Below are 26,421 nucleotides of genomic sequence, written 5' to 3' on the forward strand. Positions count from 1 at the left end.
ATGGGTTTTTTGCAAACCTACCTCTTAAACTTACTAGTTTTGCATTCTGGGAAAATTACTTAGTCTCTGGTCAGGTAAGATGGCAAAGAAGTTTTGATATTTACATCCACTTCATGTGGAATAAATAGTGATGTGTTTGCCAAATATTTTGAGGGAACAAGGAATTAAAAACTAAGGAAAATTGGTTTTCATGAAGAATACTGGACTGTAATGTATATGTAAATATTGAGTCATTACTGGAGAGAAACAAGTCTACAAATAAAAACCAAATATATGCTATTTCCTTCTTTTGGTGAAAATCTATCAATCTAGGCCATCATGAAGCCAGGTGTTGGAGTTGATTCCATAAAAAAACCTTCATGGAGAGTTGTGCGGGGAGAGTTCTTATTGAGCAAATTATAAATGATGGAAAGACAGAATAAATTACTTCCAAGTTTGCTCAAGAGTTTGGACCCTTGAAATGACTGAAATTCCAAAAGAATAAGCAAAAAGCTCCTGAAAAGAATGAATACTTTATCCTTTTCTTAGTTATATTGAAATGAAAGCACAGTGCACCCAAGTGTAAATAAATGCATTTTTGGAAATATAATTCTAGTTAAAAATAGAAGATGATAAATGTGAGATTTTATTTTTCTAGTAAAAGAGCACTTTAGAGCCATTGTGAATTGTTTGCTATAGACCTTGATACTATGAGCTTGTTTTTAAGCAACAAAGGTTTTAATCACAAAGGTTGACAAGATGCCAGTAATCGAAGAGTAGAATACTAGACATAAATCAGTCTCTGGATACATCCTGTCAAAGGAAAAAATTAAATAGGCTATTGAGATTTATTCAAGACTGTATCAATAGAGAAAAGAGAATGAACTCAACTCACTATTGAGCAGAAAGTCTGACTGCTGGGTTGAGCTAGTGGAAAAGTGCTAGAGGACACCAGTGTGAGGTCAGTGAATGTAATTTGACGATAGTTATTTGCTAACTGGTAACTGATCCAAATTAGACTCCTACTTTCTGGACATAGGGATATTATCTTTTTCATTGATTACATTTCAAAGAGTTCTCTCAAATCAGAAAAAAACACACCTGGATTGTAGATTTACATCTCTAATTCCTAGAGAAAGAATTTGCAATTCCAAATTTTCTAAAGTAAATGCCAAAAAAAGGGAAAGTTAGGGGTCAATAAACTGGGAAGGAATCAACTTGTCTGAAGTTAGTTGAGCTTCATGACCCTCTGGGTCAATCAAATCTGGAACAGGGATGCAGATCTAATTGCTAACTAGAGAAAAGCCTAAGTTGACAGGAAGCCTCTCTGATCATCCATTCTCCCCAGTTTGATTTAGGCATATGATTCACATGCTTCCGTGGAGGCACAGGATTGCCAATATCACAGAATTTACTAGGTTGAATTGCGGTTTTTTAGTCTTTATTACTCTTTCTTTTTTGTGAGACTGGGGTTTGAACTCAGGGCTTCACACTTTCAAAGCAGACACTCTACTGCTTGAGCCACACCTCCAATCTTTTTTGCTCTGGTTATTTTAGAAATGGGGTCTCACAAACTATTCGTTCAGCCTGGCCTTGAACTACAATCCCTCTAATCTCAGCCTCCCAACTAACTAGAATAACAGGCATGAGCCACCAGCACCCAACTTGTTTGTTACTCTTGAGATTAGACTATGAACTTCATAAGGGTAGGGATCCAGTTTACATTTGTAACCTCAGGATTTACCATAGTGCTCCTCACCTCACAGTAACTCATAATACTAGATAATTAAGCTGAATTCTAAGAAAATCTGAGAATGAGCTAGAAACTATGTAGGAATAAGTGTATGGGAATTGCAAAAAAAAATTAAGAACTTTTAGTTTGGTGCAACGGAGGATTAAAAGAATATGATCAGAAGCTGTGTAGTCCTAGAAGATATGAACTATTCTAGTAAACCCTAAAAACCTAAAGTGAACCGCACCAAGCAAAGGTAGGAAAAAAGGCTCATGTTTAACTTATGCTCTATGGTAAAAAATATAGTATTAGCATATCAGATTTAATCCTTGATTTGTGAAGAAAGTCTTGCAAATTTCAGTTTTCCATGTGAGGAAATTGGCATTAAGAGTAGCCATGTAGCTGCATTCTCTCACCTTCATGGCAGCCTTAAACCTAAATTGCAATAATTAAATCTTTAGAAGAAGAAGAATGAAAACAATCAGAACTTTTAACTTTACATATTAAATGATGCACCAAAGAAGGGATAATCCCCAAAATATTGGTAGAATCTGTATGGTATTAGACATACCTTTAAAAGCCAGAGGTAAGAATATAAAACAAATAGATGATGTTCTGGAACGTAAGGACAATCAGTTTCTTGGCAGAACCATCACTAATGGGAGACTGGGTTTGATGGACATTGAGATGGGATTGGTGGAACTCTTGTACGTACAACATTGTCTGTGATTCTCCAGTAATGAAATATACACAATTCTTGATGCCTTTATCACTGACAAAAATTGTTTAAGGAAAAACTTTCTTTTTCAGATATACATTAAGTACACGACTTATTAACTCCCTCGAGTGCTGGAAAGTTGGTAGTCCCCATATTCATCCATATATAAGGACAGGAAATGCTAAGGCTGTGGGTGCCAGTGCTATCGTATTAAGTGACCGTTTGAAGGAGGGTCTTCCTGAACTGAGACAGATATCTGGACAAGAACAAACAGGGTATAGAGAATTGAACTACCAATTTAGTTTGCTCTGAAAGTCCCTAAAATTCAAATACTAATATAGGATTGATATGTACTTATTTATTTAATAATATGAATTAAAATTTTTTTTCTAAAGAATTTGGGGGTGAGAAGAAAAATAAAGTATTTTATTCAATTAAAAAATCTGTTTTCCTTGAAATTCTGGTTTTGTCATCTGTCAGATTTTACCCTTTTCTGGAAAAAAAAAATAAAAGCATACATCTGGGGATGTAAAATTTAATGCTTTTCCAATGCACTGTTGGCATTTGTCCAGTTCTTCAGGACAACACCATTCCACCATTTATATGCCTACAGAATTGAACCCTGTATTGCCTCTCAGAGAAAAAAGTCAAGAATATTCTTAAAGGGGCCATCCAATCAGGCATATTTAAAATAATTATTAGTTCATCATCATGCCCCAATATTACTTCAAGGTTGCTTAGCAACAGAATCAGGCATCTTTAACAGGAGCATGTAAGGGAACAGTGACGAAAAATGTTTGAAACCATAAAAAGGCAGAATCTTTGATATAAATCCCAGTAAAAAATGACAATATGTCTTAGGGAGATTACTACAGAATAGCTAGAACAATGGTACCTCTCGTCTTTACATAATTTCAGTAATTTAAGAAAGATTATTAACCAAGGTACACAATACTTCTATTCTGTTCCACTAATTATCTTTAAAATTGGGAGATGTATAAATAAAGGAAGGTTCTTGCAAAAATAAATGAACGCTCCAAAATACCTGATTAACTACAAGGGTCCTATTTTCATGTCATACATATAATTAGGCTATCAAAAAATCGAACATGGTATTCTTATGTTTTCAATTTGAATAACATGCAATTGTCTGCACACAAACACATGTGCAAACACATATCTCTCTAACTCCAATTCCCCTAAAAAAAGAATTAAAAGAAAAGGAAGTGACTAAAAGCACTGTCTTCGTAAGAGCATCAGAATGATTATTTTTTGACTAGTTTGACAGGATGTGCTGACTTTATATTCTGATACTTATAAAAGCAATATCTTGCTTCTTTTAATAAAAAAAGTAAATTAACCTGGTACATGTGGGCTTTCTGGATGTAACACATAGACACCCAAAGAGTTCAGTAAAGAATAAGCTTAGGGACCTGAATGGAGAGGCAGAGAGCCCTGACTCAACTTTAATACATCTCTTAACCTCTCTGTGCCTCATATTCCTCATCTGTGAAATATGATGTCCAAGATCCTTTCCAGATCTAGTATCTCTATATCTGTCCATCAACTCAAGTATTGCCATTCCTTGTTTCTCCTGAAAGAGGTGGTTGTTTGTTTGTTTGTTTGTTTTTGGATTGACGTTTTGGCTACTGTCTTTATGTAAATATTAGAAGCAGTGGGCCTATTTATCAATACCATTTGAGTATCAGGCAGAAAATTGTCATTACTGACTTCTTTTTGGCTTTTGTGTTTCTTATTATATGTTGTAAAGTTGAATTTTAGCCCATGAAAGCTGAAAACATGCAGGGGCAGATATAATATGCTGCAGCTCTTTGTACCAAGCCATTCTGTTTTAAAACAACTGGAGTCTTTTTACACAGTCTTTAAAAGAGGGTTAGATGAGCCCATTTGTTTTCCTTTTCTTGAGAAATTTTATAGAATCACCAAAAGTATATCCTTAAACATGCAGACAAGTTCAACAGCAAACTTTTGGAAAACAGCCAAAATGCACCAACAAAACAAATCCAGAGGACTATTTGCAAATGTTTAAATAGGCATCAAAAACTCAGGGTGGAAGGGAAGGAAGAAAAATGCTTTTTAAACACAGCAAAGAAATATTTTAGGAGCTGCCCTATGACATTGGTCCACTGGGAACCAGCAGCAGCCAACATACTTCACACCTAGCATTTAGTAAAGGGCATATTTATAAAGGTGTTGAAGCAACAAGTCTGAAGATCATGAGTCAGAGAAGCAGAGTCATAAGTCACCCCCATGCTGGTTTCTAAATTCTACTTTTAATACAAAGAGAAATTGGTAAAAATACTTTAATTGCAAAAGAGTGAAAAAGTAGTTTTTAACTCTTGTTAATTCCAGGCCAAGTTTTAATTTATGACCCAAGATGTAGCCCTAAAATCCTGACAACTAACTTTGGTTAAGACACTCTTCTTTCACCCTCCATACCACTCTTGTTACTAAGGATTCTGAAGGAAAAGAAAGCCTTTAAAAGATTATACACTAGAGAAAAGCCACAGACATTTAAATGTAGGAAATTAATATTAATTCATTAATTAAGAAGCAAGTAGACTTAGGAAGAGGACTAGCTTACAGAAATCATTGATGAAGGCTTTGCACTTCTAATTAGAATATTTAAAGTTGGGAATAGAAATAGAGAATTCTCTGCAATTCATATTTTATCTATGATTCAAGGAAGTGATCTGTTAGAAGTTTACCAGGATGAACTGTAACCTGCAGAGGAATATAGGATGCCACTAATTCAGAAATAATAACATAAAGCAGATTTACTTTTGAAGCAAAGAATTTCATCAAGTTTATGAGAGGCTTTTATGGTTGACACTAGAATCATATTGTAATTGTATCTAATGTAAATCTTAAACTATTGTACATAAAGATGTACTCAGGAAAAACAGTCAATAAGTTGCATATAGTGTATTACAGGAGTAAATGCTACATTCTTTTCAGTGAATAATTTTATAATCTATAGTTTTTTTGAAGAGTCTAGTTAAAATATTTCAAGTTTTGGAAATGAGAAGTTTAAAATAAGATGAGCCAGATTTCTATAATTCAACTTATGATGCTCAAAGTGAGCAGGTTATAAAATGGTACATGACTGAGACCTACAAGAATCTGTGTTCCTTGCACTATTTGAATCATATTATACCCTGTTTTCAGGTGAACTTTCATGCAGGAACAGCAGTCACCTTCAGAATCTTCCTTTCTAATGAATGAAGACCTTAGGTACTTGCTTAAGTTTCACCAAGCTCCCCTTTGTAAGTTTCCTTTCCCTTTAAGTCTGTTTATTACTGCATCCTCTCTGTTACCTAATACTCATTGCAGAAACCACATGCTCTCGTTTCTTCCCTACTCCACATCATCAAAGCATCATTCAGGCTGAGGTAAAAATGACTAAGATCTTAAAGTACAGACATTTGAATTTCAATGGGAAAGAAAGATTTAAGCTAAAGGAACAGGAAGGAGGTTCTCAGATAAAGGATGAGAGTCTACCATGCATCAGTTAGTAGGTGGGAAGACATTATTGGGTACCAGAACTTCTCTGCTCTACCTAATTATTAGATTTGTCCTATAAGTCACATACAGCTGGAAGAAGTAATTGTGCCAATGCATCAGGATATCAGAACACAAGCAAAAAATTATATTTAGGTCATAAATAGAAAGTAGGTTTACTAAAGAAAATACTAAAATTGCTTCCTGTTTTCTGAACCTAATTCAGTTGACAGGGAAAAGATGTTGGATAAAGTAGTTGTGGTTTTGATGAATGGAAGGAAAAGTTCAGTGCAGAATTACAAATGTGAGTGATGTTGTGATAACATGAGAGTATTCATGGTCATACTGAAACCACTTCTGTCACCCAAGAAAAGACATTTAAGCTTATTAAAGTTATTAATGCCCAGAGACAAAACTGTGAACCTCAACATCATTGTATTGATAACTGGGTTATTTTTAAGAATGAACTAATAGCAATGACTTCCTTGAACAATTTTACAAACCTATTGATTTTTTATGACAATGGTTTGCAAAATTTTTATTTGAGAAAACACAGGTACTACTTCAGTCAAGGATTTGGGCAATAACTGAGACAAAAATATAATAGAAAACACAAATTGTTTCCTTTGACTCATAAATAGAGTTAAAATTTAAAAAGTAAAAAAAGCTCAAATTTCATTATTTTTTACCCAGTCCAGGAGTTTGAACTCAGGGCCTCATGTAAATTTTATTATTTTTTTCTTTGGTGTTTTTTTTTAATTAAAGCAAATTTTATTAGAACTCATTTTATTTATTCAGTTAAAGAACATTTCTTTTGAAAATGATTCCTGAATATGATTCATTTTTTCTTAACAGAATCAGACAGCAAAAAATTTTGTTAACAAATACCCTTATTTAGTAGCTATTGATCATTTTACACAGAAAATAAAAAAATAAATTTCTAACGTCTACTTTTATGATTACTTCTTAACAAAAGTGGGATTCTGCTTTTTTTCTTAGTATGTTCTGTTCTTTGTTCTTTGAGGAAAGACACATTTACTGATTCTAACCAAGTCAGGGCTTTGATTTGCCTGACAAGTATGATTGTGAATACACCCTTTCTCTATAGAACAGTAGCTTTTAAACAAAACTAGGCTGGCTCTAACATATTCTTCAAACAAAGAAAAATGAGCTAAGGTGGTATAGCCAGTATCCTTTTTAATTTTTATAAGTTAAAATAGTATTGAATGTTTTATGAATTTTACATGTCTCCAAAGTAATTTCATAAATTATTTACAGTAATTTATGATGCTGTAAAAACCACAATTTATGAAGAAACTAGAGTAGGCTTCACATATTTCCATATTGATAAGATTTATATTTGAACACTAAAATTTTATTGTTTCATAAACTCAGAGAGAATAGCTCCGCAAGCATGCAAAAGAAGCTGGCAGGAACAATAGGTTTGCTGCCCATTGCTTTCTATTATTTGTGAGTCTAATTACTCTACTTGGCCAATTAATGGCAAAACATGACAGTTTTTTCCTGAGTACTAATTAATTGACTCTCATTTCCCTAGTCTTGTGACTGCCCAAAGCTCTCACTAATTTTATATGTGAATATTGTATTTATTCATCATTTTTTCCTCCAAACCTCTCCAATATTCAGAAAGCCTTTCTCACTAGCTTTAGAGATAGATAATACTTGTTATAATGGGAGAGAAAGCAAAGAAGAATGAAAGTGATGCCAATTATAGCTACTAATTAGAAACCACGTTGTGAAGATTTTTAAGCCACAGGAAGGGTAGAAATGATAATAGTGCAGCTTTAGAAAAGCTGTAGCATATTAATCAAACAAAACAGCCCCACACATAACTTTCCAGGAACTTAATACATATGCTATACACTCAATTTGTGTCCATGGAAACGTGCAAGTATGGTACAGAGGGACCAAATAGTTACATTTCTGGACAAATCAGGTTTACACAGAAAATAAAAAGCAAATTTCTAACATCTTTTTTTTATGATTACTTCTTAACAAAAGTGGGATTCTGCTTTTTTTCTTATAGGATGTTCTGTTCTTTGTTCTTTGAGGAAAGAAAGTTATTGACTTTAAGCAAGTCAGCTCCTTGATTTGCCTGACCAGTATGATTATGAATACAGCCTTTTTCTATAGAACAGTAGCTCTTAATTTACTAAATAATTTATTAGGTTTTCTTTATTTGCTATGCTAGAAATTATATGAAATTATCTGAGTAAAAGCATTGTGGGATATAATGTAAAAAGAGAACTTGGGACAGGGAAGAAAGTAAGTAAAGAAAGGAGGAAAGAGAGACAGGAAGGGTTGAAAGATTTATCTTTATGTTCTCTCAGTTAATCTTCATAATGCTTTTGTTAGAGGGGATTTACATACCCATTTTATAGGCAAGTAACTGAGACTGACTGGGGTTATTTGTCAGTTACTCATGTCTATGACAAGAACAGCCAAGTCAAGGATTTCTATCTCAATGAAAGTGAAGCTTGGAAAAGTCACCATTATGGAAACACATAGTTTTGACCTAAGTGGTGATACTGGGGTTTGAACTCAGGGCCTTGAGCTTGCTAGGCAGGTACTGCACCATTTGAGCCATGCCTCCAGCCCATTTATGCTATAGTTTTTTTTTTTTCAAATAGGATTCAAATTTCTTCCTTGGGCCAGCCTAGAAACACAATGTCTGACATCTTCCTACCTATGCCTACTGCATAGCTGGGACAACAGAGGCATACCACCACTTCCAGTTTTTTTAATTGAGATGGGGTCTCACTAACTTTTTTTTGTCCATTCTGGTCTCAAACTATTATCTTGATTTTTGCCTCTTGAGGAGCTGAGATTACAGATATGAGCTACTATGCTTAGCATGATCTAAATTTTGACCACTTTGAAATGTTACTTATCCTTTTCCAGGATAATGGTCTGTGTTTCAGAAAGAATGATAATACCTTTGCCAATAAAATATTTTCTGAGTTTCTTGCACCCATTATGGGTTCTGGTTGGTGTTGTATAAGCAAAAACCTGGAATTACATGCAAAATGCTATATAACATTGTTTGTTTAAAGGGAGAGCATGCAGAGCTATAGTCAGAGCAAAATCAAATTATCAAGTATTTCACATTAAATCAGGTAATGAATGATTCTTCTGGATCCAAACACTTCATTACTATGATCATCACATTGTCCCTGACATAGCTATCATCTTCAATTAATAGCCAGAAAACCGAGAGAGTCACAAGGATGGAATTTGATTTCAGGACAGTTTCAGACTTGGGCCTCACTAATTCTATATACTGCACTGCCTCTCACTCTAAATAATAAAATTTTTTCATTTATTTCCTTTATGCCAGTGGGAGACAAAGAACACAGGTGTATGGAAGAAACAAAGAATCAATAAGTGACACTTGAACCAGCACAGATTAGTTTAAAAATAAATGATATAATAATAATGTAACAAACATTACAGGATGTTCATACTGTTTTAGGAACCGAGTATTAAGTAGTTTCCAGACATTCTTTTATTTAAATCTCACATGCATACTATGTACCCTAGGAAGCAGCTAAGGTGATTGAATTAACAACATGATCAGGTGCCAAGTATGAAACAAAAAGATGTTTTGGGCTGATGGTTCAATTTTGGCTAAGACATTCAAGATAGAAGGGACAGGCAATGGTGAAAAGACTGAAGAGCTGTTTCTAGCAGGGAGATAGCACTAGTGAAAGCATTGTGTTGCTTGCTTAGGAACTGTGGTCCCTGACAAACTTGAAACTGAGATTTTAATAAAATCGAAATGGTAGTTTCTTCTTGCAATTTGGAAAAAAAGTGAACTAGTATCTGTTCATGTTTGAACATGACTTGTGTAAACACATTGAAATGACTGATCTCAACTTCTCTTCTAATCTGAACTAAATATTACATCAGAGATGGGGGTCATGGAGGAGCAGATCTTGTAGTGACTTTCCCCAAAACATAGATAGCCCTGCCCTTTTTAGTCTTTTACATTCTGGCAAAACCAATCAGCCACTACCAACAATAAAACTGTAGCTCTTTTATCTGCAGTTATTACGAGTCTAAACCAGAAAACCCAATTTGATCTATTTAAACCCAGAATGACTCTTACACATTTGATTAGTCCTCTCTGTAAAGTTTTGTTCATTCTTATCACATCTATTATCATATATCAAAGATTTGTGGTTGTATCATATACCAATGTGATAACCTTGATCATCTGGCCCTGAGTTCTGAATTGCAGTAAATACACAAATCTTTCTGAAAGAATATTATAATTAACCTCCAAAAGTCATTTATAATTGGATGACTTATCTATATGATAAGTTTTACATGTTTGACATCATTTTTACTTTTACTATTTACTTGTGTTTGCAAGCCTTTTGCTAAAATAACTGCTACACAAATGATTTCCTGGTTGCCACATCTGGAACATTGATTATATTTATATTTTACAGTTAGTAGCCTTAAAACTAGAGCAGTAGTATCTGGGGAACTTGTAGACGAAAATCTTCCTACAGTCACTTTCATAAAATTTCTTTTTTTGTAAATCTGCATTACTGCTTACGGAAAATTGATTTGTTAATTTTTGTGACATTTTCTTTTAAGCCTAACCATGAAATATAAATTATACTATAAACTGTCTTTTTCCCCACCATAACAAATGGCAGTAACATTCAGTAAAAATGATTTTCTTGGCCACATCTTGAATCATTCTTCTCTTCTTTGAAACCTAATTAAGATATATTTGTATCTCATTGAAATCTTTGACAGAGCTTCCTTGGCTCTATACCTTAGTACTTTCTTTGAGAACTTGTTTATCTCACATTGAAACATCTTAAACATATGAATAGTAATAGCTGGTGTGATGAATTTTGCTACTCTTGAGACTTGTTTCATCATGGAGACACAGGGATACCAGATGGACTGTGAAAGAATAAGAATAACTTTTAAGTAACGATGGCCTTACTATTTAGACCAATAGCTAAGAAAAACCATGAAGAACATGAGTATAGCTTTCTTCTACTTTGAGGGAGCAGGGTAGATACTCTTAACATGTACTAGGTGTGTCCTAGTAGTCTGAAAGCGTATATAGGATTTTATGTGTTGTTTAATTTAAGCACATCTCTTTGTGATAGACGAAGTGTCATCCCCGTTTATAGAGAGGAAATAGGCTGCAAAAAATTGAAGAATTTATCTAATTAGGATTAATAGCAAAATCCATACTTGTCTAATTCCAAACCAAAGTTCGTTCTACCTTAATCATGGTATATCTTTATCACTTGAGAAATGATGGACTCTAGGAGTCTAGGTTCAGAAAGATGCATAAGTAAATGATATGAATTACAGTATATTTGTACAAATATCAGTAAATGCTTGTCATGGTTGAACTTGCTTCTTGTGGAAGAACTTTTGCAAAATGGCCTGTTGCAAAATGGCATGGTGCATTTGACATATTTTCTCTAAAGATATTCCTAAGTTATACATATCAAAACTATTTTCTTTAAAACTAAAATAGAAGCATATTAATTATATCTAAGTTCCAACATCATACTATATACTCAGATATCCAGAATTCAAGCTAAGATAATATGTGCTCACAAACTGTCCATTATGCTATGATTTCTTTTTGACATTGCACTGTACATAATTTAATAATTATAACACAAAAAAACACATTGCTTCCTGCTTCTCAACATCATCCTATTATGCTAGCCTACCCCATGCACTAGGCTAATTTCTATTTGCCTCTGCCTCCCCATCATACAGAGCATGTTTTATTGAACTTCCTTCACAATCTTTTTCACTCTGCGTGCATCTCACATAAACTCAGGCCTTCCTATGAGCCAGTTTGTGCCAGGAAGTCTTGGATTCCTCTGAATCCATAGCGTATATAATTTTGAACTTCTCAAGTAGGGTCCTTATAGCCAGAACAGCTGGCACTGATATCAGATCTTTTCAGTATTGCCCGCAAACCTGATGAGCAATGTAACCCTGAAGAAATCACTTAAACCCAGGTTTCTTATCTGGGAAAAGGGATAAGAAATGTACCTACCTCATAAGGTTATTGTGTAAATTAATGTAAAATGAGAAGATGCATGACTAGCATTATTACAGTGCTGGCTCTTGTTAATAACAGCTGCTCTCCTTATTAATTATCTCCTTTGTGTCCCCATGCTCAGCTCAAATATTTACTGCATTGAGTTAGTTCTGAAATTTAAGTACTATATCTCCAGCAAGGAAGTCACTCCCTTTCTCATTACTCCTCCTACTAGAAGGGGAATAGACAAAAGTCACCTGCCAGGCCCTTTTCCTACTTTAACCCTTTCATTCGTGACTCACTTATACAATAATATTATTAAACCCCATTGGGAATTTTAAAAAATCATAATAATTTGGTTTCTTATCTAATATACCCCAAGATCTCAGAGTTGTCAATTTTATGCTTTATATTGATGGAGTTTAATCGGGACTGCTAGTGAAAATTAGTGAATCTATTATTTTTTAGCTCAATGAGATTTTTAATTTAGTATTGTTCAACCCATAGGTCACAGAGCCACAGCCATTTTTCCTCCTGTAGGAGACTCTATAGTTAAAGACATCTTTGAAAAAGCACAAATTTGATATTGTTGGTCTGCTTAATACCTCAAAGCACTATTTTACTGAAAAGAGTCTAAAGCATAAAATGCTTAGCAAGATTTACAAGGACCAAGTATTGTGACACCACCAGCATCTTTCTCAGACCTTCACTTGGCTCAAGACACATTTGACTTTTGAAGCCATCAAATGCAGCAATCCTATGATTTTGTATTTGTTCATCTTTGTGCCTACATCAGTTTATCTCTGTTCAGGTCTCATTTCAAATGCCACTGCTGCTACCTTGGCCAGAGAGACTGGCCTCCTCAGTGCCTTTCTTCTGCTACCCAGTGTTATTGCCTTCACTAAATGAAATTTTTTTCTGTTTATCTGGGACATCTTGTTAAAGACAAGAACATTGTGCTTCTTGTTCATCACTGAATCTTTTATCAAGGTATGATGAAATGCCTTCAGATGCTCTGAAACATGGGAGATACTTTGAAGAAACGAGTGACGATAGGAAGAAAGAAAAAAATGAGAAACATTACTTTTTTTGTAAAAACAGTAATGAAAAACATGTTCATTCAATAATCAAACATATGCAATTGTTAACAAATGACTTGGTGGTTAATATTCTATGTAACATGTTTTGTTGCTTAACAGTGTTTTTAAAGTGTAATCAATTAAACTTACTCAATTTAAGGCCAACATAAGAGATATTATTTAACTTACCTACACTAAAATCTCAGCATTAATTCAGTCAGGGGCATCACCAACTACTGATCATGCAACCCTGGGGAAATTATGCAAAATCTGTTTTCTCATTTGTAGTATGGGACTAATAAAAATTTTCAGGCTTATATGGAGGATTAACACATTGATGTGCATAGAGGTCTTAGCTTAGTATCTGGTGCATGGATCGCATTAAAGAAGTGTTGATTATCACTAGTATTACTATTATGAGAACTAAATGTTTAGAAAAGTATTTCATAGAGTTGTATATTCCACTGAAGGTAAATGAAACTGGTAGAGTATTTAGAGACAGATTAAAGAAAGAGAGCCAATAAAATATACTGAGGTAGAAGATTATGAAGGCATAAAAACGGCTTGTTTTTTGTTTTTCTGCTTTATTTCTTTTGTAAAGAAAGAAAGAACCTAGAAATGTGAGGGCAAGAGTTTTGTATTGTTTTTGGTGACATGAAGCTCACCAGCGAAAAGGGTCTTTGGATCCCAGCCCTCCTATCAACATCCAGTGGGGCTGTAGCCAGTGAACTCCCACCTGGTTTACCTCAAGACCCTCATGTAAAATGAGCTTTGGCTGGTTGTGAAGACCAAAGGCAAAATAAGAACTTCAGGTCAAACAGTGAAGAAAGGCAAGTGAATAAATAGGTTCTTGCTACTATTTTTTTTTTTTTAAAGATCACTCTTATGACTTTCAGCAGGGAAGTTTCAGAGTAGTGGGCAAAGGGGTTGGAGTGGGAAAGCCAGATAGAAGAAGACTGCAGAGAAAGTAGGATCTGGAGAGAGGAAACAATATATGAAGATAACAGTTGTAAGAAGCTCAGCTGTGAATTGGATATAGCAGATACATGAGGATGAAGGGAAGGTTCCATGTTGCATGTACACTTTTAAGTATTTTAAGTAGGAGTTACTAGTCTAGAGTAAGTTTAAATGTTGATGTGAATAATTCATAAGTAGTAGAAGGGTTGTGGAAGAGGCAGAGTTGTGAAGTCCGTGATAAGGTGAGAGAAAATGGAAAACCTGCTATGCATAATGCAAATGATTTTTAAACTTTAACTTTTACAATAAAAAGGAATTAAAAATCAGTGCAGATGCCAATAAATTAATGAATTTGACAGAGGGTTGTTTACTGGCTCTGGTTTCTTGATGAGATCTGAGGCAGCTCCTTAGGTGAGAGGACAGTAGAGAGGACAGTGGGAAATTTGAGGACAGTGGGGAAGCTTTATTAAGGGCAATAAGAAAAGAAACATACTGGTGAGTTAGAAAAATATTTCCAGCTTTGAAGGCCCATTTGAGATAAGTAATGATTGTTAATTTATTGGAATATCAATTTGCTCTGTCGCATGGTTTTTCTCTAGCTACCTGTGCATACATCACAAAAAGAGGCAGAAAAGAGTGAGAGATGTCTATTAATTAAAATAAAATACAGTTGGTGTTTTAAATAAGTATGTATATATATAATGTTTATCCTATGTAGCTGTCAAAAGAATTCAAGGAAGTGGAACATGAGGTTCTAGTCTATTGACTTATCAAGTTCAAAATGCATAATATGTAATGTTGGCAAAGTTCTTTACAGTTTAATTTTGTTTGATTACTTGAAAAGCAATTTGGCAATGTCTACTAAGATAAGAATGTTCATAGCTTTTTACATATTAATTTTCATTCTGAAAATCTAATCTAATAAATAATCTATAGTTAGAAATTTATCATATAAATATAGGTGTTCATTGTCCTGTCATTTATAACAAAAATGGGAAACACCTTTAATTGTCAACAGTAGGAAAATGAGTTAGTAAAGTAAATTATATCTACTTAGAAAGAAATTGCACAGTGGTTAAAATTACAATTTCAAATTACAATTACAATTTTTGCATCAAAATAAAAGAATGCTTAAAAATTTATTTAAAAAGAATGTTTAATGAAGTAAGCTGATTTCAAAACTATCTTATGACAACCATGCAACCATAAATACTTATTTTTAAATTAACTAAAATAAAGTATTTGAAGGTCTGTAGTGGTAATGGAAATTTTTCTCTACTTCTAAATATTCTTTAACATGATTCCTTTTATAATTTTGTTTTCTAAGAGGTGTGTTAAAGGAGGTTTTATTTGTAACTCTTCTTTTAAGACTGATTACTACATTTTGTGAGTCAATGAGTCTGGCTGACATCATTTGACAGTTCATATTTCCAAGTTATTCAGTAGGAAAAGGCTATATACTCATAAGTATTTTTAAAAAATCATTCCAATGTATTTTTTTCCCACATTTTTCCTGGTGTGGAAATTAAGCAAACTTCCTGAAATTGCTAGTCATTCTTTTCTACTGTTCTCATTTTTTATCTTTCTCTCCACAGAAAATAACAAATGAGTCTGTAGGTGCATCTACTAATTTCTTAATCTCCTGTTATCCACATTATGGAGCCACACTGATATGAACATATCCAATATTTTAAGAACTCTTCAGTTCTTAAAATTATAATTTGTCCTTTTATTATAAGGATCTTATGTAAGTTTAAAATTTGGACTTCTAGAAAGAAGCCTTTTGATTTCTTAGTTCAAACTGAGAAATCCTAAATATCCAGTCATATAATGAAAAATTATATGTGTCTCTCTGTCTCTCTCTCTCACACATACACATATACATAAAAAGATATATTCACTTATTTTGATTAAGACCACAGTTTGCCACATTAAGTTTTAAGAGTCTAACTTCTAGTTCTGTGGTTTCTGGGCTATGTTATTTTATGCAAGTAAATATTTCATAGCCTTGTTATTTCCATCTGTAAAAGGGAGATTAATCATTAGGATTATTCCAATGTGAATGGATTTTTCTTTTATTAGAACCAGGTACAAAGCAGAAACTCAGTATAGGTTTAGTAATTTTATTACTTTTTTATTATTTGTTAAGTCTAAGTTGTCTCTGAGTCTATGAGTCCCCATGTGAAGGTGTAATTTGTCATAAATTGAGTGGTACCTGATATCAGCAGTAATTTCATTGAGCTCATTATTTTCCAATGCAACCCAGATTAGTTTTCTGCTTTTGTGTTTGCCTTATTGGGTGTTCAATAAAGATTTGCTAAACAAATAAATAAATGCATGAATGGATGGTTCAAATGGCAGTTTTGAGAAGGTAGAACAAATAGGACATACAATCGATGAGAAAACAGTTCAAGGGAAAAAAAATGACCAGCTCACTTATGCGCCCCGGGACAGCCTAAAAAGAAGTGTTCTCTTTTTAGAAAGACAAAAGAAAAATGTGTGGAATAATTTAGTTATTTTTAAAAGTTAACACAAAATTCTGTAAAGATTTTTATATTTATAACAGTAAAAATAATGTGGGAATTAGCCATATTAAAGAAAGAACGTTGATCTGCAAATACAGCCTACATTTGTGGAACATTTCTAAGTTGGCTGATAAAAAAACAGATAGTGAGTGACCTCTGACTAGCAAAAAAGCAGAGAGAGAAATGGTCTTTTCTATATGCTGTTGTACTTCTGGGTAAAATGTTTCCTAAATCTAGCTACAAAGCTACATGTCATATGGCTGTTAGCCACCTGCTATGTCACAGGCTTTGCCTGTGGAGATTAGATTTTCCAGGGAAGGGATTTGTAAAAATAACATACACACCAGTTCCATTGATAACCACAGTGCTGAAAAAAAGAGCTTCTAGTTTAAATTTATGATCATATTGTCCTAAAGTATCATTTTCTTGTAAGGGTTTTTGGAAAAAAGGTGGGTAGGAGTTGTATAAGAGTAAAGCATTTATAGACTGAAATATAAATGTATCACTGAAAATATAATACATTAGCTAAATTTATTATAGTATATCACATTAATATTTCACCATTATCCTTTAGACATCACCTTTAGTCAATGTTTATGATTATTACTGTCCTCTGAAGTGGAATCATGCCCAGACTACACATTAATCATATAAAGGATTAAACTCTGAACAGAAATTCAGTATTTAAAGACAATTTACTTTGATTTATTCAATAGGCTCTTCCAAAAAGTTGATAGTAAGAACTATTGCTTATTGCTCGTTGGAGTTATCAACACTTTTAGGGTTGTTACTTCTTTTACAATACATTTTGAACTAAAGCAAATTGATATCTTCATTAGGGAATATAGAACTATAATCATAAAATAAGAAAACACTTCACTTTTTAATTAACTTTATTTTTAGAACAGTTTTAACTTTATAAATAAATTGAGAAGATATTACAGAGATTTCTTATATGCACTGTATCCATTTTCTTTTAACAACTTAGTACTTATACTTGTCACAATTAATGCACAAATATTAATACAGTGTAATTAACTAAAGTCCATACTGTAGAAATATTTCACTAGTTTTTACCTAATTTGAGTGTGCGTGTTCCAGGGTTTCATCAGGATATCACATTGCATTACTTGTCATATCTCTTTAGGCTTTTCTTGGTTATGATATTTTCTCAGACTTTCCTTACTTTTAAAGACCTTTATAATTTTAATAATGATGATTTCATAGGCTGCCCCACTACTAGAATTTGTATAATACTTTTCTGATGCTAAATAAGATTATATGTTTTAAGGAGGAAGACCACAGGGGTAAAGGGCTATTCTGTCACACAACATCACATTATAAACAGGACAGGATTGCTCATGTGAACTTTGATCACTCAGCTAAGGTAGCAGTTGTCAGATTTCTCCACAAAAAAACCTACTCTCTTTTTCCCCTTTTCATACTGTACTCTGGAAAGAATTTACTGTGCTTAGCTCACAACCAAGGAATGGAGAGGTATGCTCCTTCTTCTTAGATTGGAATAGCTACTTGAACTATTTTTTACTCCTTTAGCACTGGAGACTTGTCTATTTTCCCATATTTATTGTTTTTTATTTAATCAATTAGTCATGTAATTGAGTACTCATGGGCTTTTATTTTGTTCTTTGGGTCATAAGTTAATATTACTTCATATATATTTGCTAACTTGGTCCAGCTTAGCTATTGCAAACTCTTTCAATTGACTTCTATGCTGCTTTGACATTTCTCAATGTGGTTTTATTTTATTTTTATCATTTCCTTAACTTCTTCCATTACAAGATACTTAAAATGTTGTCTCTTACATTTCTTGTGACAGTTCTAGAATCAGCCAATTTTCCAAGAAGATCTAGTTCCTTTTATTAGAGATAGGAATTAGACACCAAGATCTGGGTTCCTGGCACACTGATTATCACTGAGGTGTCATTGCTTCTAGGTCTTGTCTTCTGAACAAAAAGATACTATTTTCACATAGGTAATTCTAGCCTTATCTCTTTGCTTATCTGTACATTTCACCTCTAACAGATCATTTGACTTTTAAAAGTATGAAGATCAAATTATGACAACTTTAGTTCTTGAAAAGCCATATTATCTGGTATAACAATTCCTATGGGCACAGTATGTCTTGTCAAGTTTCAATTTATGGCCAGGAGCACTTTGTTAAAAAGTAGACCTCCAGACTTCTGATTCTGGCAAGATGAAGTTTTCTCTCAGGTTTTCCCACTAAATTATGAATTTAGCAAACAAGCATAAGAGGCACTACAGTGTGCAAATTACTAAGAACCTTGGAACTTGAGGATTGACATGGAAATGAGTTCCTTATATTTCCTTATTGACCCCCATATATTCAAAAAAGGATATTACACTTCTTTTTGGCAATACACTAATCGAAAAATTTTACCCATCTTCTATGCCTTTGATTTATATGACAACAAGAGTTTATCTTTCATACCATGCCACCCTGTCCTCCGCAAGAAGGCAGCATTCTAAATCCTCCACCAGGGTTGCTTCAGTGTGTATAATTCGTGAGACAGGCCTCTATCCCTTAACCATCAGGAAGAACAATTGAAGTAATGATGCCAGAAATGGCTAGTTAACACTGGGCACCCTGCATATAGTCATGGGGTCCAATGATGTACAGTAGAGTCTGCCTGAAAAACAAAGTAAAACAGTAAAACTACACTGGAAGACAGGTCAGGATCTCAGAAACCTGTGGAGCAATTTGAAAAGAGCAAATATGGATAGCATCGAAATCCCAGAATGAAAACAGGCCAAGAGAGACTGAAAAAATACTTGAAGAAATGGCTAAAAGATCTCCAAAGTTGGGAAAATACATAAACCTACAGATTCATGAACCTGAATAAACCTCAACTAGGATAAATACAATGATATCCATGCCAATACACATCATAATTAAATTGTTGAAAAATAAAGAAAAAAATCTAGAAAGTAAACAAAGAGGAACTAATGCATTGTTTGTAGAGAAATACCTGCTCAAATGACAGTATATTTCTCATGAAACTATGAAGGCTAGTAGTGTTGACATAACATTTTTCAATTATGAAGAAAAAAAAAGGACTGTGGGCATGGTTCAAGAGGTAGAGTGCTTGCCTAGCAAGCATGAGACCCTGAGTTCACATCCCAGTACTGCCAAAAAAATTATAAAAAAGAACTGTCAGGAATTTCTTATTGGACTTATATTAAGGGACATTAACTAATCTATTTCCAAGATTACAATCACCCTTCTAAAATAATTCAGCTACAGTATTTCCAAAGTGATCTTTCTAAAACCAACAAACAAGAATATTTAACCTACCTTGATCATATTATACAAACTAACTTTTGTCTTTTCTTACTTCAAAGTTCCAATTAGAAATCACTGGTGGCCCATATTTCTTAGGATTAACTCTCATATCTTTGCCATACATTATAAACCACTTATCTGACTGCTATCATCTTCTCCATTATCTTCATTTTTTACACTCCTGTGAGTACTCTTCCTACCATTTGTGTGTGACACTCCTTTACGTTCTGTTCCTTTTTTTTTTTGCTCTTGCCATTATACATTTCTCTTTTCTTGGCCTCAAAAACTCACCACTCCTTTCCATTGCATATCTATGCATCTCTAGTACTGCCTTCTACAGGAAGACCTGTTAATATTCCTCATTTAGTACAGGCTTACAGTAAATTAGTAAATTAAAATTCTACCTGGGTCTTCATATAGCCTCTGTACTAATTTGTACTGTAATTATGGATTTACTTACCTTGGTAACATAATAGACTAAATTAAAGCATTTTAATAGTGGTGTATAGCTTAATCTTTGATACATATTGGGGGTTCAGCAAATGCACAGCAAATGAATGGTCACCTTGAAATCCTTAATTCTTTCTGTTTATTCACTGGGACTCTATCAAGAATTCTGGTAGTTTTCCAGAAGCCTAGGGAATTCCTCTTGATTTAATAGAGGAAATTGTTACTGATACATAAGTGTTTAAATACTTCAAAGGAAAATGCATTAACCCAGAAACTTAAGATTCTCTATTTGAACTTACAAGACAATCACTAAGACCCCACATTGCTACTATATAACATGTTACCAATGCCCAATCCACATCTCTCAACACTCATCTTTCCAGTAAATACAGACAGAATCATGTTACCTGCAATTATCTACTTAAGGGCAGGTCAGAATGCTCAGTAGTTAATGTCTCTGAGCATAGCTTTCAACGAATTACATAGGTGACTTAGGTTATATCAGCTTTCCCACCCATTACTTGAGATAACTCTAAGGCATGTTCTACAGTCTCAGAGAACTCCTCTAAAGAAGTAATAGTTACCCACAGGAGAGCCTGTTCGGTAACATAACTCTATTGGCTTTCTTCCATGCCTCTATTCTCAATTTTCCTCCTAAGTTTCCTGGGACTATCTCCTAGATAAACAATTTGCATTCAACCTAAGACAATCACTAACCATTTCTAGCCTCACAGGACATTGTCAGTATTGGTACCAAGGAATAGCTCAGTATAAGTTGCTTGTCCTAGATTTTAATGTTTATAAACAGACAGAAAAGAGCATAATCTTAAAAAGGAAATGATTTATGGGAATGGCTTATAGGTGCTAAGAAGGACAAATAGTGTCTCTTGTTTTCCAAAAATCGTGGTGAGGAATTTATGGGCAGACGGTCTGTAACAGGTGTGACTATAATTTGAGAAGGCTGCTCTATTACTCACTCAGGAAACTGCTATTATTTTGGAATCATGACCTCAAGAGTTCATTGCTTCATTTGCTTCCTTTTACCCTAATATTCATGTTTCTAAGTCACTATTGACAGATTGACAGATTTATTTCCCCACTACTCCATCACAAAAAGAGTGTGTGACAAAACTCATCTACACTCACTTTTGGGTGTGACAAAACTCAAAAAGATAGTAAAGTTGTCTGCGAAATATCCTTCAGCAAGTTCCTATGTATAGTTTTATAAATAATTAAGTTTATCCAAATTAACTTCCTAGAGATCTAAGAAGACTAATGAAAGGAAGTCTAGGTGAAGACTGAAGAAGGGAAGTGAATTTTCAAGAAAAGACTTAGGAAACATCATTATTTTGCCCTTACTTTGTTAACTAATAAAGGAAAATGAGCCTTTTAGGAAGTCATTGCTTGGTTTGAAGGCCCAAAATGTAACCTGTACTCTTGTCCTAATGTGTTTGCTATGTGAGTATTCAAACTTATAAATTATAACCTCTTTTAAGATAGTATACCATTTAGAAGATTGTGGGTACACATTTACTTAAAATTATAAAAATTAAGTGAAATGTATATGTGCAGATAATTTCCCTTCCACTTGCTATCTGCATTTCAGTGTCTGGAATTTCTGGAAAGGCCTGAATGCCTCAAAGAAGCAATTTCTGGTAGAAGTCTGAAGATCATTTCTGAGAAAAAAGAAAAAATAATCAATGAATTAAGGACAAGAAGGTTTCCAGTCAGGTAGGAACACTGAATCTCACATGCTGAATCATGTTAAGTGTGTTGTTGGCTGGATCATTGTTTGAAAAAAAGCATTTCCAGTGTACCCTACTAGGAAGTTGCTGACAATTCCCTTGGAGGTAGTGGTGTTTGTAAGAGAGTTTCCTTGGAGGGAAATGAATACAATAACAGCATGATGCTGTTTTCCACTTTTAGCTTTTTGTTACTAAGCACACTTAGTGATCCCTGTGCCTGTGGTTTAATCCCAGGAGTTTTGGCATGTAGAGTAGCAGATTAACCCATTCTGTATTTTCTTTGAAGACAAGTCATTTTTACAGGTTGTCATCCCTTTCGTTGCTTATCAAAATTAAGGGGTATGATGACATCAAGTCTTCCAAGTGAGGAACAGCTGCAGTCAATGGTGTGAGGAAATTGGCTTGGTTCTTGTCGGGGCACATATTGCCTTGGTCTTGGCATGAAGTGAATGCACATATGGAGTTGGAAAGGAGAGAATGGGACATGTGAAAGAGGAACTGTGCTTGCATTTAGTTATGCATGTCAGCGTCCCACTGACAGTTTTCTTTTTCATTTGCAGTGTGAGATCAAAATTTAGGACAAAGGGATTTTCTGTTTTCTGGCAAGACAAGAGGACAGTAGTGACATCAAAGTCAAAGACTAGTTTTCTCATTTATAGTGATGTACTCAAGGTTTAGCACACTACTTGATCTCCAGTCTGCAGTCAAAACAAAGACACATGTTGAAGGCTGGGATGAATGAATGGAAAATGTGATAGAAAAAGTATATGTCCTTATATTGCCCTGTGTGTTGATTTCTATAGTATGAGGACCCAGTATTATAACTGACAGCAGGAAAATCTACTGAATAAATAAGTGAATCCTTATGACTTCAAGGATAAATAAGGCCAGTTGAGACTCTGCTCCTTGCCAAGGTCTATTACACAAGTATCTATCACAAGAAAGCTTGGATCTCAGACTACTGATATGGCAGACAACTTTTCCAGTTTGTAAAATAATTTTTAATAAATTTATATAATATCCATTGCATTTTGGCATAGCACCTACATTAGACTTACTACTAAATGATTTAAATATTACTAGACAATCCCTCTGATAAACTTCTAAGCTATGTTATTTGAAAAACATGTTTTCATGAATTTTTATAATTTAGGACAGTTTCAGAATTGCTAGCTGCAAAAATTCTTATTTATACTTTTTCCACAGGTAGGACAGCCATAGTGTTGTAGCAGCAATTTCTTTGTAAAGTGCAGTTGCTATCTTCTGTGGTCCCACAGAAGAATATAAGTCATTTCATTAAAGAAAGAAAAATATAATTTATCATAATGGAATTACCACAAAACCAAAATGCAATTGATATAAACTAGCACCCTGGAACTCATTTCAATATAAGAGGAAATCTACTCACATTTGATTATTTTACTTTTATTGATGTGCAATATTCAGATGTAATTACTAATAACAACTCTGAATTGCTAGATGGAGCATTAGCTATTTTCCATTTTTGTCTTTGTATGTATTTGTCAAAAACCTGAGATTGCCTCCCACACTCCATCCTTTTCCAGTATTCCTGTAGGAATAGGAGATGTACTTATCAGATGTTTTAAAAATTTCTAGAAAGTCAAGAGAGTATCACTTTAAGTAAGATGGAAAATTGTCCCAAGGTAGCAGGCTTCATTATGGAGTATAATGTACTCATATGAAAGAATTTTATAGCTGAATGATTTCCAAGTACCAAAGATCTAAGTAATTATAGTAGATATATGTTGTTTGGAATTGGGGATCCTCATCTGTAATTAATGTCTTAAGGTTATATTTCCTATCTGGAAGATTTTGATTTTTAAAGTCTTATTTTATATTTGATCCATGTAAAATATCATATGCAAATCTATGTTAATTATGAAGCATAGTAAAATGAAGTCTGCAAAGCCAAAAATCTAGAATCAACACTGCTGAATTTTCCTTTGTGCTCTACCCAGTTCCTACCTTTTTGATATCACAAAAGAAATAATTCTACTCTTGGTTTTATATTCAGTACTTATGGTTGTTTTGAAACTATATTTGTGCTTTTGCTATTTTTTTAGCTTATTGAATTTGTATTATGCTTTATATAATCTTTTGTGCCTGCTTTTTTATCACCTCCCATTTTGTTTCTAGGAGTCATACATTTTGTTTTAGTTAGGTTCATTTTTTTCACCATGCATAATACTGCACTGTCTAAATATAAATAATATGTGTTTTATCCTGTTGATATTTGAGGCTCAGTATGAACAGTCCATCATGAAGATTTATTTTAATGTCTCCCAGCATGCAAGCATAAGATTTATCTTAACATGTATAACTAAAAGATAGACTTGCTGGATCACTGGGAATTCAGATATTCAACTTTAAAAGATAGTATCAAAATGTTTTCCAAAGTTACTGAATTAAGTTGCTGTTATTCTACAGCTCACCAGTCATTGACCAATCTATGTGGTATACAATATCAGTTGATATTAGTTTACTAGGGCCTCCTTAAAAACTGTCACAGATGGTTGCTTAAACAATAGTTATTTTTGCACAGTTGTGGAGGCTAGAAATTCAGGAAGGTGTTGGCAGGATTTATTTTTCTTGAGGCTTGTCTCCATTGCTTACAGATGGCTGCCTTTGTGCTGTGGTCCTCAAATGGACTTTTCTCTGTATAGGCACATCCCTGGTGTCTTTTCTTCTTATAAGGATATAAGTCATAGTGTCCCACCCTATGACTTCATTTAACCTATGTTACCTCCTTAAAGGATCTGGGTCTAAATATAGTCACACTGGGAGCTGGGGTTTCAACATATGAATGTGGGGTAAACACAAATCAGCCCATAACACTTTAATTTGTATTTCTCTACAAATAGACTGGAAATCTTTTCATTTGTTTGTCATCTATGTTTCCCATTCTGTGAAATTCCAGAGAATATTTTCTATTTATATCTTTCTTATTTATTTCTCATTGTTTTTTAAATACAGGTAAATTAATAATCCTTTACCAACTATATATGATACAAACAACTTCTCTCAGATTACAGCCATCTTCTCACTTTTAAAAAAATGTTGTGAGAGAAACAGCAGGTCCTAAGAATTTCATTTGATTCTTTTAAGTTAGTACCTGTCTTACCTACAGTGTCATTTCCTAGCTTAATGTTACATAGATATCATTGTAAAACTTCTTCTAGAAGTTCTAGTGTTCTTCATTTTCTATTCAAATCAGTAAACCATCTAGAATTGATTTGTATGTGTGATCCAGTTTTACAAATAATTAAGTTTTCCAGGACCACTTATTAAATTGTCCATTTATATCCCAATAATCTTCAATATCTTCTTTGTTACTTATCAGGTTCCCAAATATATTATAGCTAATATCTGGGATCTTATTCTGTATAGCTTTATAATAACTTTTATATGTGATAAAGCAAATCCTTCTACATTAAGATCTTTTAGTAGTGTTTGGGCTATAATTGGCCATTTGACAATTTATATAAATTTCAGAATTAGCAACTCTACAAAACCTTTATCAAGTGTTCTGATTGAAATTGTAACAAATATATAAATAAAGCTGAGAATTTCTATCATCATTATGAACCTCTCTATCCAGAAAAATATAAATAAATACATCTCCATTTATTTAGCTCTTTATTAACTATTTTAAGACAGTTAATACAGTTTTATAGTTTTCTCCATAATAACATGTCATTGTTGAGATTTGTTCCTCTCAGGTAATTTTTTTCCATTTTAAATGATTTTAGGCTCTTTTTTTTTTTTTTTTTACTGTTTCTGTATAGAAACACAGTAGTATTATTATCTTGATGTTAATTACAGCCATCTTGCTAATATTGCTTATTAATGAGCACAGATTTTTCTCAGTAAAGAAGAATAAATATAAGTTAAGTGTTACGGATGAGTTCTGTTCAGGTCTATCTGTGAAAAATGAAATGTTCTCTGTGCAGTCCAATACTGTAGTCACTTCTTAAAAGAATTAAATGTCCTTCTTATTATTGTTTATACTCTCTCTTCAACAAAATTAGAGATAAGGGCAGAACAGTTTCTGCCTGGAAGGGGGGTTGTGGGAAGAAAGATTGAGCTTGAGGGTAGGGGGGAGAAATGACCCAAATATTTTAATGTACATATGAATAAATGAGAAAAAAAATTAAATGTAAATTAAATAAAATCCAGTAAAATTATAATTTCAGTTTCTAAGTCAAACACACCCCTAATTTTTGATGCATACTTAAAATTTTTGAAATGTAAGATTTATAACAATTTATATAATTAAAAAATATAAAATGGTAAGATTCAAAAAGAGATTCTCA

At 33.5% G+C, this 26,421-nt stretch overlaps 1 protein-coding gene across 10 annotated transcripts in view; it reads left to right on the forward strand.

Moving 5' to 3' along the window:
• The window catches only part of Pkia (cAMP-dependent protein kinase inhibitor alpha), a 77,709-nt gene that overhangs the window by 27,128 nt on the left and 24,160 nt on the right, over positions 1–26,421 (forward strand). For 6 of the 10 annotated variants that reach the window (XR_012446348.1, XM_020182289.2, XM_074068743.1 and 3 more), the window contains one exon: positions 21,949–22,073. The exons of the other annotated variants lie outside the window; for them this stretch is intronic. The gene's annotated coding sequence lies outside the window, so the exon portion shown is untranslated. The remainder of the gene's footprint in view (positions 1–21,948; positions 22,074–26,421) is intronic. 10 annotated transcript variants of the gene reach the window in all.

This window comes from Castor canadensis, chromosome 3, assembly GCF_047511655.1.
Source record: "Castor canadensis chromosome 3, mCasCan1.hap1v2, whole genome shotgun sequence".
Taxonomy (NCBI): Eukaryota; Metazoa; Chordata; class Mammalia; order Rodentia; family Castoridae; genus Castor; species Castor canadensis.